General features: G+C 42.7%; 1 long non-coding RNA gene across 2 annotated transcripts; it reads left to right on the plus strand.

Moving 5' to 3' along the window:
* The first annotated feature begins 334 nt into the window (after positions 1-334).
* On the plus strand, positions 335-11934 carry LOC115091493. 2 transcript variants are annotated; one of them, XR_003856730.1, is made up of 3 exons: positions 335-461; positions 10156-10231; positions 11522-11934. It is a non-coding gene; the product is annotated as an uncharacterized LOC115091493 (long non-coding RNA). The 2 variants fall into 2 exon arrangements; XR_003856731.1 differs by having other exon boundaries at positions 11764-11934.
* Positions 11935-16405: the final 4471 nt, after the last annotated feature.

Below are 16405 nucleotides of genomic sequence, written 5' to 3' on the forward strand. Positions count from 1 at the left end.
TGCCAATCTGTATGATCGAATTGTCAGTTTGGTTTCAAATTGGCAAACTGTACACGCAACTACAGATGAGTGCGCAATCTACTGAACTGTGTGCACAAATTGCTAAAAACAAAAAAAATGAAAGAAACAAATAAAAGAACCAAATGGAAATCCCACTAAAAAAAAAGAATCAAAATGAAACAAAAATTATGGGGTATGCCCATTCCTGCCTTTATCATGGCTCTTTGTTCTAGAAATTCTTTTACACTGAGAAATATTTTGCGACTTGTGCACTATTAATTCCCTTCAGTTATTTGAATGTCTCTAACATATCTCCTCTCTCCTTTAGGGTACACACATTTAGATCCCTAAATCTCATCAAACAGGGCTTTGATGCAGAGCCACACCATTCCCTGGATTAGCTCTGATCTGTCAATATCCTTCTGAAGGTACAACTTCAAGAAATCAACACAATACCTCAGGTGAGATCTCACTAATGAACTGTATAGAGGTATAATCACTTCCTTGGGGGGGGGGGGGGGTTCTACTAGCTATGCCTCTCCATATCTATCCTCGCATCCCTCTGGCTCTAGACATTGCCTTGTCGCACTGTTTTGCTACCTTGAAATTACTGGCTATAATCAGCCCTAGGTCTCTTTTCTATTTTGTGGACATCACTCCTTTATCATGTACCTTTCTCTCGGGTGTCTGCACCCAAAATACATAACTCTATTTTCAGTTTTGAAACTTAGCAGCCAAGAGTTGACTTCTCCTCAAGCTTTCTAAAATTGCTTGTTATGCTGTCTACTCCCACAGGTGCATCCACTTTGTTGCAGACTTTAGCACCTTCTACAGAAAGACTCTTCACCCATCCAGAATTGCTCACAAAAAATGTTGACCTCAGTTGGCCCCAGGACCAATACTGAGACATTCTACTCATCACACTTCTTTCTTCAGTATGAACTCCAGTAACCAACACGCTTTGTTGTCTATCCTCAACCACTTTCTAACCTCTATTGCTAGGGCTCTAAACTTTTGTCTCCAGAGCTTCTTTTGAGACAAGATAACTCATGGCTCCTCTTCCTTTCCCATATCAGCTGTATTCAGTTGCTTTGATATTAGTTTTTACATAAAAAGCTACTACTCCCTCCTTTCTGCCAACCTTACCCCTTCTGAACAGATTATAGGCTAGTATGGTGATATTCCATTCATGGGTCTCTGTGATGGTAATAATATCTACCGTGTTTCCCCAATAATAAACCCTACCCTGAAAATAAGCCCTAGTTGATTTTCAGGATTTTTGGAGTAGGGCTTGAACCTCAAGACTTGCCCGAACCCCTCCCCCCCCCCCCCCCCAAGACTTAATGAAAGCCCCTGGGGGGGGGCGAAACCTGGGGGGGGCAGATGGGGGGGTTGTAAAAAAAAAAACAACTCCCAAACCCACCCCAACCCTTCAAATTTAATTCATTGCAAACCCCTCACCCCCAACCCCCCAATCAAAACTTGCCAAAATTCCCTGGTGGACCGGCAGGGGTCCCGAGAGCGATCTCCCGCTCTCGGGCCATCGGCTGCCAGTAATCAAAATGGCACCGATGGCCCTTTGCCCTTACCATGTGACAGGCTATCGGTGCCATTGGCCGGTGTCTGTCACATGGTAGGAGCAATGGTTGCCGGCCAATGGCACCGATAGCCTGTCACATGGTAAGGTCAAAGGACCATTGGTGCCATTTTGATTACTGGCAGCCGACAGTCAGAGAGTGGGAGATCGCTCCCGGGACCGATAACGAAGGCCGAATCAAAAGGTTCGGCTGAAAATTGAATCTGATTGGTGAATGAAAGAGGAGGCGGGCTTAGCCTTGTCCTCATTCATCAATCATGGAAAAAAAATAAGATATCCCCTGAAAATAAGCCCTAACCGTATTTTGGGAGCTAAAAAAGAATATAAGACCTGTCTTATTATCGGAGAAACACGGTAGGTCTGCCTCTGCATTTGGGCTTGCCGTTCTGGACATTTTTTTGCCTAGATTATGAGCATTTGTCTTCTTTGTCCTGCCTTTTCTTTTTACTTTGTCTATATTCCACATATATAGCCTCATACCTGTTCTCCTCATTTACCCTGGTGCTCAGCGTTTGCCTTGTGAGATCTTTTTTAGGTATTTATAGACATTTGATATTCTACCTTTTACCAAGAATGGCCTCAAGGACAATTTAAAACAGATGAATTGCATTTGCAACAATTTACAGGGGTGTTCAAGTTTACAGAGGAATGGCATTGGTGATCTAGAGTAAAGAACTTCAAGCCCCAATTCGATGTGCAGGTCATTGGAACAGAGGAATGGTAGTCTCTGTAAGTAAGACCTGATTGAAGAGTCTAAAATTAAGGTAATAAGATTCAAGTTATAGGGTTAGTGGTACCTTGTTCCAAATTTTGGGTGCATAACAACCGAAGGAACAAAATCTGGTGCAGACAGTCTGGCAGAAGCCAGAAAAGAAGAGAAGAGCCATTTAGGAGGCCCAGAGATCTCTTGAGGGTGAGTAGGAAGAAAGAAGTTGAGTACTCAGGTGCTTACTTATTCATGCACTCAGAGACAAAGCAGAGTGTCTTTCAACTGAGAGCCAATGCAGGTGGTGGTGTATGGGTGTTATGTTGTCAGTAGCTCTAGCTTCCACCAAACTTCTAGCAGCAGTACTTTGGAGGAGTTGGAGACGTTTCGTACTGTATTGCATGATGTCATTAAACTGGAAGTGGTGTTTTGTCAGTTTGGCTGGTGATTACTGCATGAATTACTGTAGCAAGACCGTGCTTGCCAAGGTATTTGGGCAGTTGGCAGATCTGGTGCAGGTACTTTAAAGACGTTTTAACCAACTTTGTAATGTGAGATTCCATGGTGAGGTTTTGGTTGAGCTGAACCCCTAGACTTCGCACTGATTCCTTGGGATGTAACACAGCTCCTGTCAGGGAAGACAGTGATCAAAGGGAATATCCCTGTCTGCTGAGCCAGATGAGTTCTGATTTGGAGGGGTTTAGCTTGAGTTTATCGTCATTGAGCCATTGGACTACTGCTGTGAGACAACTGATGAGATTTGCAATGGATGCAGTTTGGTCAGGCCCCATTCTGATGCATAGTTGCACATTTATGTTTTCCATACTCCACTATCTTCATTATTTTATCAGGGGTGATAGCCCTAATCAGTTGGCTTTCATGTGACAACTCTTTCTCTAGTTTAAACACCTATGAATATATAATCTGAATCTCTCATCTAGGATTCTTTTTCTTCTCACAGAATGATACATATCCCCAATATATCTATCTAAAGCTCTTTTCTTTGTACCAGGTTTTGAGCCATGTATTCAAACTGATGACATGACATAGCTTTATCTAGCCTTTACCTCAGAAAGTACTATGATCTTTTCCAGGTATTTAAGCTTCTCCTCTAAATTTGTTAACTCTTCTCAAACTATATCAATTCTGTTTCTAGCCAGAACATTTATCTCTAAGTGGACTATGACATCCATTTCCGAATCCTATCTTTCTGCTCTTATAAAACTAGGAATCTGGTTTGTATTCCTGCTAGCTAAGAATCCCTCCAAACATGTCCCTCAGTTAATGCCTTTTTGAAGAGACCACCAGCACAAGGAGGTATCTGTTCTTATGGGTACTTTGGATAAAGTCTTTGGGAAATTGTGTATTTTTCTTCGAGTCTGTTATCGCTGCAGATGCCCCTTCTAGACTATCATCATTTTCCAATAACATGAAGGCAAGATGTACAGGCCTCACTTGAGGGGAGAGTTTCTGTGTCCTGACAGAACCCACCATAACCCCTCTACTTCTTATTCTTCAGATGCTTTGTGGGAAGAGAGGCAGCTTTTCTGGATGCTGTATATGGAACAGGCAACTCCAATTTTAGTCAATTCCTCCTTAAGCTGAGTCATCTCTTCCTTCATTGTAGATGGCAACAAATAGATGATGTACATACAATAACCCAGAGCTTTTCACACGATGTCAATCTTTTGCGACGCTGCACCACCAAAAATATTTAGGCAATGACCTTCATAATAGGCTTCCTCGTTAGGGCTTGCGCCTATTCAACTCGGCCTTATGCATAATCATAGGTCATGATGTTAAAGATATTTTTTTGAGAAAGTTTTTTTTTGCAAATTAAAACGAATAAAGTCAATGACTATTTCAAACTCTGACTGGCATTATTCCATATGTATAATCCATCATTTAAATGGTTAGACTTATCTGGATTGTAGCACTTTTTCAGTCAAAAACCATGACAGTGTTCACAGTGCTGACCCGACACGGAGCCGTGTTTCGGACTGCTTTCACCATCTCCCAGTCCTTCATCAAGGGTAATAGTTACAGTTGTCGAACAATTCAAACATGGCGCTTCAGCGTTTTTTACCCAAATGGGTAAAAAGGTTTTTACCCAAATGGGTACCCAAAAGGACTTGATGAAGGACTGGGAGATGGTGAAAGCAGTCCGAAACACGGCTCCGTGTCAGGTCAGCACTGTGAACACTGTCATGGTTTTTGACTGAAAAAGTGCTACAATCCAGATAAGTCTAACCATTTAAATGATGGATTATACATATGGAATAATGCCAGTCAGAGTTTGAAATAGTCATTGACTTTATTCGTTTTAATTTGCAAAAGAAAACTTTCTCAAAAAAATATCTTTAACATCATGACCTATGATTATGCATAAGGCCGAGTTGAATAGGCGCAAGCCCTAACGAGGAAGCCTATTATGAAGGTCATTGCCTAAATATTTTTGGTGGTGCAGCGTCGCAAAAGATTGACATCGTGTGAAAAGCTCTGGGTTATTGTATGTACATTGTTTGTTCCCAACACTTTTCTACAATAACATCAAGTCCCACTCTAGTTATCTTTAAGTAACAAATAGATGATACAAGTCTCCAGATGATCTGCCTAAGAAATAGAATCCTACATTGAATCATTGTCATTGTGCCAAATCATTTATTTCTATGTGGAAAGCCTGTATTTTTGTAAAGAATCAGACTCCCTTATATTATCACTTAGATTAATTGAGCAAGGTTTCAGAAAGATCTAACTTCTGCCCTTGGAAGATTATATAAGAAAAACACAAATTGGAGTAGGTGGAATTCTAATGGGCAAGCAGTCCTTTTGAAGAGATCACTGCTAATACAATTAATCAATCTACATGAACATAGTGCCACTTAGCCGGTTAAGTTCCAACTTAGCCAGCTAGATAGTTCTGTCTGAATATTCAGCTGTGATCAGAGGCCATCATTTAGTTGGTTTTTTATCCAGCTAAACACTTAGCTAGATAAGTGAGGAGTGGGATGGTGGCACTCCTGGGCAGAGCTACTTATGTGGCTAACTTAGCTGGATAAGTGCCAATTTTCAGCCTTATCCAGCTTAGTCAGTCTAATATTTGGCTGTCCTATAGATAAACCTATCCAGCTAACTATAAAATAGCCAAGTATATTTCCTTGGCACAAATAAGTTTATCAGCCAGACAGTGGCTGATTATTGATCTCATATAGTCTAGATTTAGAAAGCAAGAGCAATTTTCTTAAACTAAAACATCAGCACAAGCATGTTGCATGGATGGGAGACATTTAAATTCACAACTGGCTTCCATGCAACCTTTTGAAAATGAAACCCAGAGTGATAGAGCCTTTTGCAGAATGATGTCAAATGCCAATAATGTATAGTTGGGTTTTTTTATTTTTTTGCTTTTCTGGATATTGCTTTTTTACTATTTCACCTATTCTTGCTTAATTATCTGTCATTTTCTGAGAAGCTGTTATTGTCTTCCAATAACCATTCGTTGCAAATTAAAGGTTTTTATCCTTAATTTATAAAGCTGTCAATAATACAGGCCCACAATATCTCCGAGACAGCTTGATTTCTTATGTGCTGTCTTGATCACTTCATTGTATTGTTAACTTTTTCTGTAGGCCAAATTAGATAGTCAGATACTCACATGAAAGCAATTTCTTCTGCTGAACCACTTTGACGGTTCCCAAAGAGCTCAGGCTTTAGGAAGCTCATTAAAGCGTGACTATTTTGCTCTTTGAATATTTGTGGGCTCCTAGCGTTGAGGACTTTCTGATTCTGGGGTTTTATGTTCAGGTTTATATCAGATGATTTAAGTAATATTTACATTGTTTTCTTTCTGAATGATATTGTCATGGAGCACGCCCTTCAGGCCCTGTTAGGAGCGCGGAGGCGCGGTCCCATCTCAAGGGAAGATGTGAAAGCCTGAAGCAGAAAGCCTGTGAGGGAGTCAGTTGGACCGTTAGATGACTGAGGGGTTAAAGGGGCACTTAGAGAAGATAAGGCCATCGCGGAAAGATTAAATGATTTCTTTGTTTCAGTGTTTACTGAAGAGGATGTTGGGGAGGTACCTGTAATGAAGAAGGTTTTCATGGGTAATGATTCAGATGGACTGAATTAAATCACGGTGAACCTAGAAGATGTGGTAGGCCTGATTGACAAACTGAAGAGTAGTAAATCACCTGGACCGGATGGTATACACCCCAGAGTTCTGAAGGAACTAAAAAATGAAATTTCAGACCTATTAGTAAAAATTTGTAACTTATCATTAAAATCATCCATTGTACCTGAAGACTGGAGGATAGCAAATGTAACCCCAATATTTAAAAAGGTCTCCAGGGCCGATCCGGGAAGCTACAGACCGGTTAGCCTGACTTCAGTGCCAGGAAAAATAGTGGAAAGTGTTCTAAACATTAAAATCACAGAACATATAGAAAGACATGGTTTAACGGAACAAGTCAGCATGGCTTTACCCAGGGCAAGTCTTGCCTCACAAATCTGCTTCACTTTTTTGAAGGAGTTAATAAACATGTGGATAAAGGTGAACCGGTAGATGTAGTATACTTGGATTTTCAGAAGGCATTTGACAAAGTTCCTCATGAGAGGCTTCTAGGAAAAGTAAAAAGTCATGGGATAGGTGGCGATGTCATTTCATGGATTGCAAACTGGCTAAAAGACAGGAAACAGAGAGCAGGATTAAATGGACAATTTTCTCAGTGGAAGGGAGTGGACAGTGGAGTGCCTCAGAGATCTGTATTGGGACCCTTACTTTTCAATATATTTATAAATGATCTGGAAAGAAATACAACGAGTGAGATAATCAAATTTGCAGATGACACAAAATTGTTCAGAGTAGTTAAATCACAAGCAGATTGTGATAAATTGCAGGAAGACCTTGTGAGACTGGAAAATTGGGCATCCAAATGGCAGATGAAATTTAATGTGGATAAGTGCAAGGTGATGCATACAGGGAAAAATAACCCATGCTATAATTACACAATGTTGGGTTCCATATTAGGTGCTACAACCCAAGAAAGAGATCTAGGTGTTATAGTGGATAACACATTGAAATCGTCGGTTCAGTGTGCTGCAGAAGTCAAAAAAGCAAACAGAATGTTGGGAATTATTAGAAAGGGAATGGTGAATAAAACGGAAAATGTCATAATGCCTCTGTATCGCTCCATGGTGAGACCGCACCTTGAATACTGTGTACAATTCTGGTCGCCGCATCTCAAAAAAGATATAATTGCAATGGAGAAGGTATAGAGAAGGACTACCAAAATGATAAGGGGAATGGAACAACTCCCCTATGAGGAAAGACTAAAGAGGTTAGGACTTTTCAGCTTGGAGAAGAGACGACTGAGGGGGGATATGATAGAGATGTTTAAAATCATGAGAGGTCTAGAACGGGTAGATGTGAATCGGTTATTTACTCTTTCGGATAATAGAAAGACTAGGGGGCACTCCATGAAGTTAGCATGGGGCACATTTAAAACTAATCGGAGAAAGTTCTTTTTTACTCAATGCACAATTAAACTCTGGAATTTGTTGCCAGAGGATGTGGTTAGCGCAGTTAGTATAGCTGTGTTTAAAAAAGGATTGGATAAGTTCTTGGAGGAGAAGTCCATTACCTGCTATTAAGTTCACTTAGAGAATAGCCACTTCCATTAGCAATGGTAACATGGAATAGACTTAGTTTTTGGATACTTGCCAGGTTCTTATGGCCTGGATTGGCCACTGTTGGAAACAGGATGCTGGGCTTGATGGACCCTTGGTCTGACCCAGTATGGCATTTTCTTATGTTCTTATGTGAGCCCTTGGATCACGGCGCGGCTCAGGGAGGAGCCCCAAGACACACTGTGAGAGGTGAGCAGGTACGAGCATGGTTGGGGCAGGAGCAAGGCTGGAGCGAAGACAAGGCAAGGAATATCTGGAACAGGAACTAGGCAGGCTCACCCCTCCACTGGACCTACACGCACCAATGAGACCCAGCAACGCAATGCTGGTCTCGAAAGTAGCCCTCCGGCCACTCGATAGCCCTTCTGGACCCGCCGCTTGGGAACGACGAGTGCGTGAGGCCAGATGGAGACTGAGGGCAGGAAAAAGAAGACTCAGATGAAGACTCGGGATACTCGGAGGATTCAGAAGTAGACTTGAATACTCAGGAGACTCAGACGAGGACTCAGGTTACTCAGGAGACTCGAACAAGGATTCAGGAGTCAGGCGGTTGTGTGGGGCATGCTGCGATGCAGTTCTCACCCAATACTTTCACCTGACTCCTGAGTCCTCGTCTGAGTCTCCTGAGTATCCAAGTCTACATCTGAATCTTCCGAGTATCCTGAGTCTTCGTCTAAATCTTCTTGTTCCTGCCTTCAGCCTCTGTTTGGCCTCACACACTCGTCGTTCCCAAGCGGCGGGTCCAGAAGGGCTACAGAGTGGCTGGAGGGCTACCCTTGTGACCAGCATTGCGTTGCTAGGTCACACTGGTGCATGTAGGTCCAGCAGAGGGCTGACCCTGCCTTGTTCCTGCTCTGAAGTTCCTTGCCTTAGTTCCAGTCCTGCTTTGTTCCTGCTCCGGCCGTGTTTGCATGCTCTCACCTCCCGCGGTATGTCTTGGGGTTCCTCTTTGAGTCGTGCCGAGGTCCAGGGGCTCATGCTCTCCCATGAGCTAGCGACCATGCGCTCAACACCAGCCTTAGGCTGCGCCCATATCAGGACCTGCAGGCCTCACGGTCGCAACAGATATATTATAGTTGTATTGGTTTAATTTGCAAGATGTGATGATAATTACATTTTGGATATTTGCTATAATGTTTATATTTTGTTTTGATGCTGGTTTGCTGAAATGTATGTTATTTATTGTAATTTATTATAAGTTTTATTTTATGTACTCCTATTTTGGGCTTCCATGGAGGGGCAGAATATAAATGTGAATGAATAAATAAATAAATACAAAGAAATTAAAAAAAAATACCAATAGAGTATGATGACATTTAATATTTGATATCAGTTCATTGACAATAACCAAGGGTAAGGCACATTAAATGCAGACATATCTGAGCTGCAATTTATGACTATAATATAAATCCTGGAGATGATATCATACTGAGATTTAATTATAACTATTTTTATGCTGAGATGGTATAATACATTTTTGCTTTAATTAAGATATTTGAAACGAGAACATGATAGCAGATAAAGACCAAATGGCTTATCCAGTCTACCTATCCATACCTGCTGCTCAGCCTTACAATCCCTGCTTCTCCCTCAGAAATCTTCTGTGCTTGACCCATGCTTTCTTGATTTATAACACTGTCCTCATCTCCATCATCTCCACAGGGAGGCTTTTCCAGTCATCCATCACCTTTTTTGTAAAGAAATATTTCTTTAGATTACTCTTGAGTCTATCGGCTTTCATCTTCATCCCTCGTTCCGGTACTCAGTTTTGATACCTTATTGCATTCTATGGTACAAGAATTCTATAAGCTAATAATTCTTTGTACTAACCATTGGTCAATAGACCATTGGTCTATTGAGATGAAACGAATGGTAGCATAAAAAGCTGCATATTCATCCTAGGACTCCAAAAAGTATTCGGTTACAATATTCTGTGGATGCATAAAGCCAAGCCACAATTTTTTTCTCCCAATTCTCAGAGACAAATTATTTCAGAGAGAACAATCTGCTATTGTACTTACAGTACCATTTTGTATTGAACAGTGTTTCTACTTAACAGTCAAAATCAGTGTATGCTTCAGCAAGCCTGCAATGACAAGTTCAGTGAAGAATGGAAGAGATAAAATTAATTTTTGTACAGTGAATAATTATTTCTCTTTATTCACAGCAATGTTAATAGCCACAGAGCCACCATGCAACATTCCCTTAAGTATGGTTATGAGGTTCTCAGAAATACACATATTGTAAGTATATAGCTACATTAGCATGAGCAAATAAAATTGAATGAGAAGTGGATAAAAAGCAATGCCTTTTAGTTTTATCCTTTGAACAAAAAATTAAAAAAGAACAAACATTGCAGTTCTGCAATACATTTAAACAATAGTGATTATCTTGATTGTAGGACACATGCAGTGATGGATTTAGGATTTTTGCTACCCTTAAGGCACTTGTCAACTCCTCCCTCCCCGGACAAGGGACAACAGAGCAGAAGGTCTAAGGCACAGCCTTCTTTGCTCTGTTCAACCTGCTCTATGCCCACCAACTCCCTTCATGTCTCTGAATTGCAGGAAGAGAGGGGCTGGATTAGAGAGTTACCTTTTTTTCCCCTCCCTGGATGAGGCGAGGTGGGGGGCACACATGGGGCAGTGGAGACTGGCATAGGGAGTAGTGGGGTTTTTTGGGGGTTTTTTTGCTCTGTCCCTTCCAGCCTGACCCCTCCCCTCCTGTTCTCTACTGAGCGAGATTCAATACAGGGGGGAGGCAGCAAATCTTCAGCTGGCTTGCTGCCTCCCCAGATTTTTGCCAGGCTAGGCACAGGCTTAGTGTGCCTGTTGGCAAATCCAGGCCTGGATACATGGGGTAATAATCAAATTCCCCAGACTTGGGCATATCCTTGGTAGAAAGTACTGGGGGAAACTTGCACCTGCACTGAAGCAAGGGCAAACTACAGAGCAGAAAGCAGGCCGGGGGATTTCCTCTCCCAACCAAACCCCCAGTAAGTGGGGGCAATATTCACTCATGTAAAAACTTGCCCTCTTAAAACAACAGTGCTTAACTTTTTAAAGGAAGAAGTTGTTTTTATCAGATAAGGGCTTAAGCTAATGGACACATCCATTAAGGTGTTTTTTTTTGGGGGGGGGGGGGGGGGTTTGCCATGGTCAGAAAAAAAAAAGAGAGAAAGGTAGAATGCCTGTCCTAAAAACAGGTCATTTTAAAAACAAACATTTTATTCCAAAAGTGGCTGTATGCATACTTCTGCTTATGTTACACTTTAAAACAGTTGGGGGGGTCTAATTTGTATGAAAGGCATTATGCAAACTCTGATTATTATTATTGACTTCAGGGGGAATCAAGCCAGCCCTTCTCAAGACTTAGAAAAATTTACAGCCCAAATGTAATCATCGCATTAGGACTATTTTCAGCCTATGATCCTTCTCATGTAACAAAGCAGAAAGGCAGAAATTAGTGGATGGGGAGTTGATGAGAGGATTCTATTGCAATCATTGTATATCTGTCTGCCTCTTTTTTGTTAGCCTTATCTTGCTTCTGTGCGCCCTGGGATTTCCTTAAGCAACAGAAACTCTGCCCGATTTCAACCTTTACCCTAGAGACTGCAAAATATGTAGAATCGTCAATCGCTTCCCAAAACAGGAAGGTGAAAGGGAAGAAGAGACTCTAGCAGGTGTCGCCAAGAGGATACCAGAAAGTAGATGTTTCTCTTTTTACTGAGTTTTCCATTGGTTATTATTTTTTTTCTTTCTAATAAAAAATTAAGCAAAAGAGGTGGAAACCTGATGCGGAACTGAAACCGAAGAGGGAGTTTTTGACAGCCGATGTTATGCATGATGTGTCACTTCTTACGGCTGCTGTGCCAACCCAGCAGACATGGTGGCGAATGGCATGATGCCACTGAACAAGGAACGGTAGACGCCCCAGCCGTGACTATGCTTCCAGTAGCAAAAAAAATAAAAAATCAGGCATTTCTCCATTCTCTGTTGTATTTGTGTGTATTTTCCAAGCTTTACAGGGGACTAAAGCTTGCAATGCAAGCAGGAAATGTGCACAAGGATAGCACTTGGGCGCCATCTTCAGGAACCAAGCTGGTATGTCATGGTACTTGCTTCTCTGGCTATTTTATCCAACCGTAGGATGGGCGGTTGTTCCATTTGGTATGGCAGTCTAATATTCAGCATCGCTCTCCCAGAGTTCATAAATATATCCCATGCTTGCTGCTTGGGTGAAACATCTGAGGCACTCGAGCTGTGCACAGCATTGTTCAGGGCCTGGGCTAAATAAACCATCCTGCATTTGGAAATATTTTCAGCTTTCCATGTTTTCTATAGAATTCCCAGGACACTTTACCAAGTAAATCCAGAGTTAGGGCTACAGCATCCCCCGTTTCCCCTTCTCGCTAGCATTAACCATATAAATGCCCAAAGTGCAAAACCGCCCACTGTGCTCTTTACCCAATGCCACCCCCATGTTAATATACATCATTTCAAAACAGCCCACTTTGTCTCTGTTAGAGGTAACCATGGCCTGGCTACATAATATTAGTTTAGATGAGTCCAAAAGAAGCCCCGAGTTCTAATCCTCCTCCTCAAGGCAGATTATTTCTGGGAACCCTTCCGAGAGGACCTCCTTATATTCTTTTGGGTGTTGCTGCTTTCCTAGGAGAAATCTCTGCAATGCGTCATCCCACTGCCACCAATGGGGGGTTTTTTTCGGACTCTGGTCTCCTGCAACAATTTGGCCAGTGCCGCAGCAAGGGATGAATTTTCACCGCCTTTACCACGGTCATAGAATTGCAGGAGACCAGAGGGCCTGGCTAGAGGGAGGATAAATGTCTAGCTTGTGATCACTCAATAAGCAGAGTAATTAATGTGCAGGAAATGACAGGAGAGCAAGGTTCAAATCCCTCCCCCCAATAGGAAGAGTAAGAGGTGGACCTGCCAGTCCAAATAAAAGAAAAAAAAAAAGCACAGGAGCCCAATGCTTGCTGTAGGAGAAACCGGATGCACACGCTGGAAAGATCAAAGACAGCCAGAGAAGGTTAAAGAGAAGAGCAGGCCCTAGGCAGATAGCATAAAGAGAGATCACCTGAAGCACCGATTAAAGAGTCAAAGAGCAAGATGCAGAATGGGGCCGATGTAATGAGCAGTGCCAAGCCTACCGCGGTTGTTTATTCACATTTTAATGCAGGTTTTTCAGCGTTAAAGTTACTCTGGTATGTAAAAAGGGCTTTAGCACCAAAAAACACACATTAAGGTACCCACAGCAAGCTTAGCATGGGTACGTTTAAATTGCAGGGAATAGGCTAATTAGTTACCACCCTGCAATGCAAGGAAGAATGCTAAGGCTGAGGCAGCCTTTTACTGAGGGACATGTAATGCCTGCTGAAAGGCAGGGGTTAAACCTGGCAGTAAAGAGGAGAGCACCCCAAGTCCTCCAGTGCAATACCTCGGTCTGGGGGTCTGGTAGCATGGTCAAGCCAGCAAAATGGGTGGGGTCAGGAGGCCCCATTTTCATTTTTTTCTTCAATATTGATTTCTTTGTTTCACATGAATGAAATGAAACAAACGTTCCACAAATCCAAATTCATATAAAAAAAACCCCAAAAAACCACAAATCTTCTGAAAACAAATTGAAAAATGAAACCACATTTTTTATCCCTGCCCACCCCCTAGTGTATACACTTACAAAAACAAGACCTGAGCTCTGGCTAGATTTAGCAAACTAGCAGAATCTAATTGAGCTCAATAGGCAAAGGGACCGATGATCCTGAAAATGAACAGGGAATACAAAAGACAAAAAGAGGATACTTACCCTAAGAGGGACTCTTGGTTTTCAGAAGAGCCTGGTAAAAAGAAAAAGCAGCCACAAAGGTTTAATTCATTTCTTATGATCCAGATCGGAAGGTTAAACACGGATTGGCTCATTTTAAAAGGAATGCGCGTGCACCCAGAAATGCGCGTAGCGGCGCGTGAGCGGGGGATACGCTGCAATTTTATACCATGCGCGCGTATCATATAAAATCCCTGAAGAGGCGGCTCGAGTAAATGTCCCCCGCATATTTCCGCTAGGGCTTTAGCGGATTTTACAACATGCCCGCGCAAGGAGAAAAAAAAAACAGTTTTTCCAATTAGTCCACCGGTTTGTCCAGTTGATATTGAGGTCTTCAAGACCCCCTCTGGTCCTTCATCCTGTAAGCCCCCCGCTGGAGCCCGAACCCTCACGCTACGCTGAAAGTCTTAAAACTCCAGACCCGCTCTTCATCGGAGCCAGCAGTACAGTTACGCAGATTACACGCCGACGCGCGCCACGATCGGCTTTTGCAAAACTCAGAGTTGCGCACAGACGTCTTGGCCCCGCCCCAGAACATCCAGGCCCCGCCCATACAGGTATGGGCGCACGTAGTTCGCAGCTTCCTCAAAATCGCGTTGCTCGCGTGCGCCGCATAAGCGCGTACGTGGCCGTTTTTTTAATGAGCAACACTTAAAATCTACCTCAGAGTAAAGTAAAGACCAACACACAAAAGAATAAAAGTAATACTTATCTGACTTTGAGTTTAATCCAGCAGAAGGTTCTTGCAAACGAGAATAGAATTGTTAATATTGTTTTAGCACTGCTAGTGTAAATGAAAATTTGGAAAGTTTTTACAATTTCTAATTGTTTGATTCTCTATGATTAACAAAGGTTTTTGAATTATTATTCCAAAAGGTACATGCTAAAGTCCTTGAATACTTGTATTGTTTACTACAAGATTACTTCTAATCCTTTTCTTTTTGGTAAAAAATAAACTTGTTAAATATATTCATCAGGAATTGTTTATTTCCAAGGTATTCCAAATAACGTCCTCCCTCTGGACAGTTACCCTAAATTTCTCCCTGTTTCCCCACCCTATCCCTGGGACACTTTGCTGGGTGGGCTCTGGACCCCATTCCTGTGCAGGAGATCCAGTAGGCATCAAACAGCCGACCCTGTGAGGTTCCATCTAGAGGCCTTGCAGCAGCCTCAGCCACGACAGCAGGAGTAGGTCTCTGCCACAGGAGGGAGCAGTTTAGATATTCATTAGGGGTACTCTGAAAAATCAGACAAGCTTGTGGCGCTCAAGGACTGGAGTTGGACACTTATCTCGCCGTCTGACCATTACCCCACCTACCACCATGCTGTTGTGTAGGTACGGGAGCAGCTGCACCACACAGTCTGCTATTTGGATGATTAGTGGACATACCCTTGGTTCCCAGATGTTAATGTTGCTTTTGGTGAGGTTGTAATTCAGAGGCTTCAGGCCCCTTTAGATATTCAGAGGGGAAGGAGGGAGTCTGCTGATGCTTTCACAACTAGTCAATTATACCCCAGAAATGTAGTTAACAATCGTGGCTTAACACAGATTGGGATATTTATTGTGATCCGTCTTAATCCATTAGCATATTAACAACCTGCTTTCCATGTGAGCTGATTAATTTTGACATGCACTGAGCCTGAAATATTTTCTGTGATTTTGCCAATATTGTGGAATAATGTAATTCTAATGCACGATGAGTGTTCGTTTGGCGGTTTGCGAACTGCTCCCACAAACTGCCACACTCACCGCCCAGACTGGGCCACTTCCACTAACCTTCAATGTGGCCAAGCATCTAGGGCACTCCATGCAGCAGAACGCTGCGCTCCGATGTGGCAGGACACAGCCAGCTACTCATGCGGCAGGATGCCACCAGCTCCATCTAGCTGCGATCCTCCTTAGGTGCACACAAGCTCAACTTCACCCTATTTAAAAGGCCCACGGTGGGAAAGCCCTGATGGTGCCTAGTAATGACTTTACATGCCAAGCCCTTTCCTTCCCTCACCACCTCAGCAATAGGATCAGCTACTTCCTAGTAATGCATGTTGCTTCCCTGCATTCCAGTCTTTGTCTTCATCCAGCTTGTTTTCAGTCTTCATCCAGCCTGTCTTCCAACTCCCATAGCAACCTAAACTTAACCAGGAACTCAACAAAATTAAGATGAAGGCAGCAGTTCAGCAGCAAGAGGGGGGCTTTAAAGTCGTTTGCATCGAGTGTCACATGTATGATTTTTTACCTGCTTGTGAGAGATTGTATGTACGCACCCAGTTCAAAAAGCTCCTGGCTCTAAGAGAATGAATCCGATCTCTGGAGGCTAGAGTGGCAAACCTGGAGGAGCTGACGCAGACAAAGAGGTACATTGATGAGACCTTCAGGGACATAATAACCAAATCCAGTCTGGCAGTGCCAGTGCTGCCTTGGATCAGAAGGTCTCCCAGTTGGACAGCATCACCCTGGTACAGCAGGAAGTAATCCTGTAGCAAGGACCTACTCTCCAAGTGATGCATTGTCCTCTCGCACTGAGGACGAGTCTCCCAGGGGTACTGCCCAGGAGGGAAGGGTTAGGTTGGCC

Source organism: Rhinatrema bivittatum, chromosome 5 (assembly GCF_901001135.1).
Source record: "Rhinatrema bivittatum chromosome 5, aRhiBiv1.1, whole genome shotgun sequence".
Classification (NCBI taxonomy): Eukaryota; Metazoa; Chordata; class Amphibia; order Gymnophiona; family Rhinatrematidae; genus Rhinatrema; species Rhinatrema bivittatum.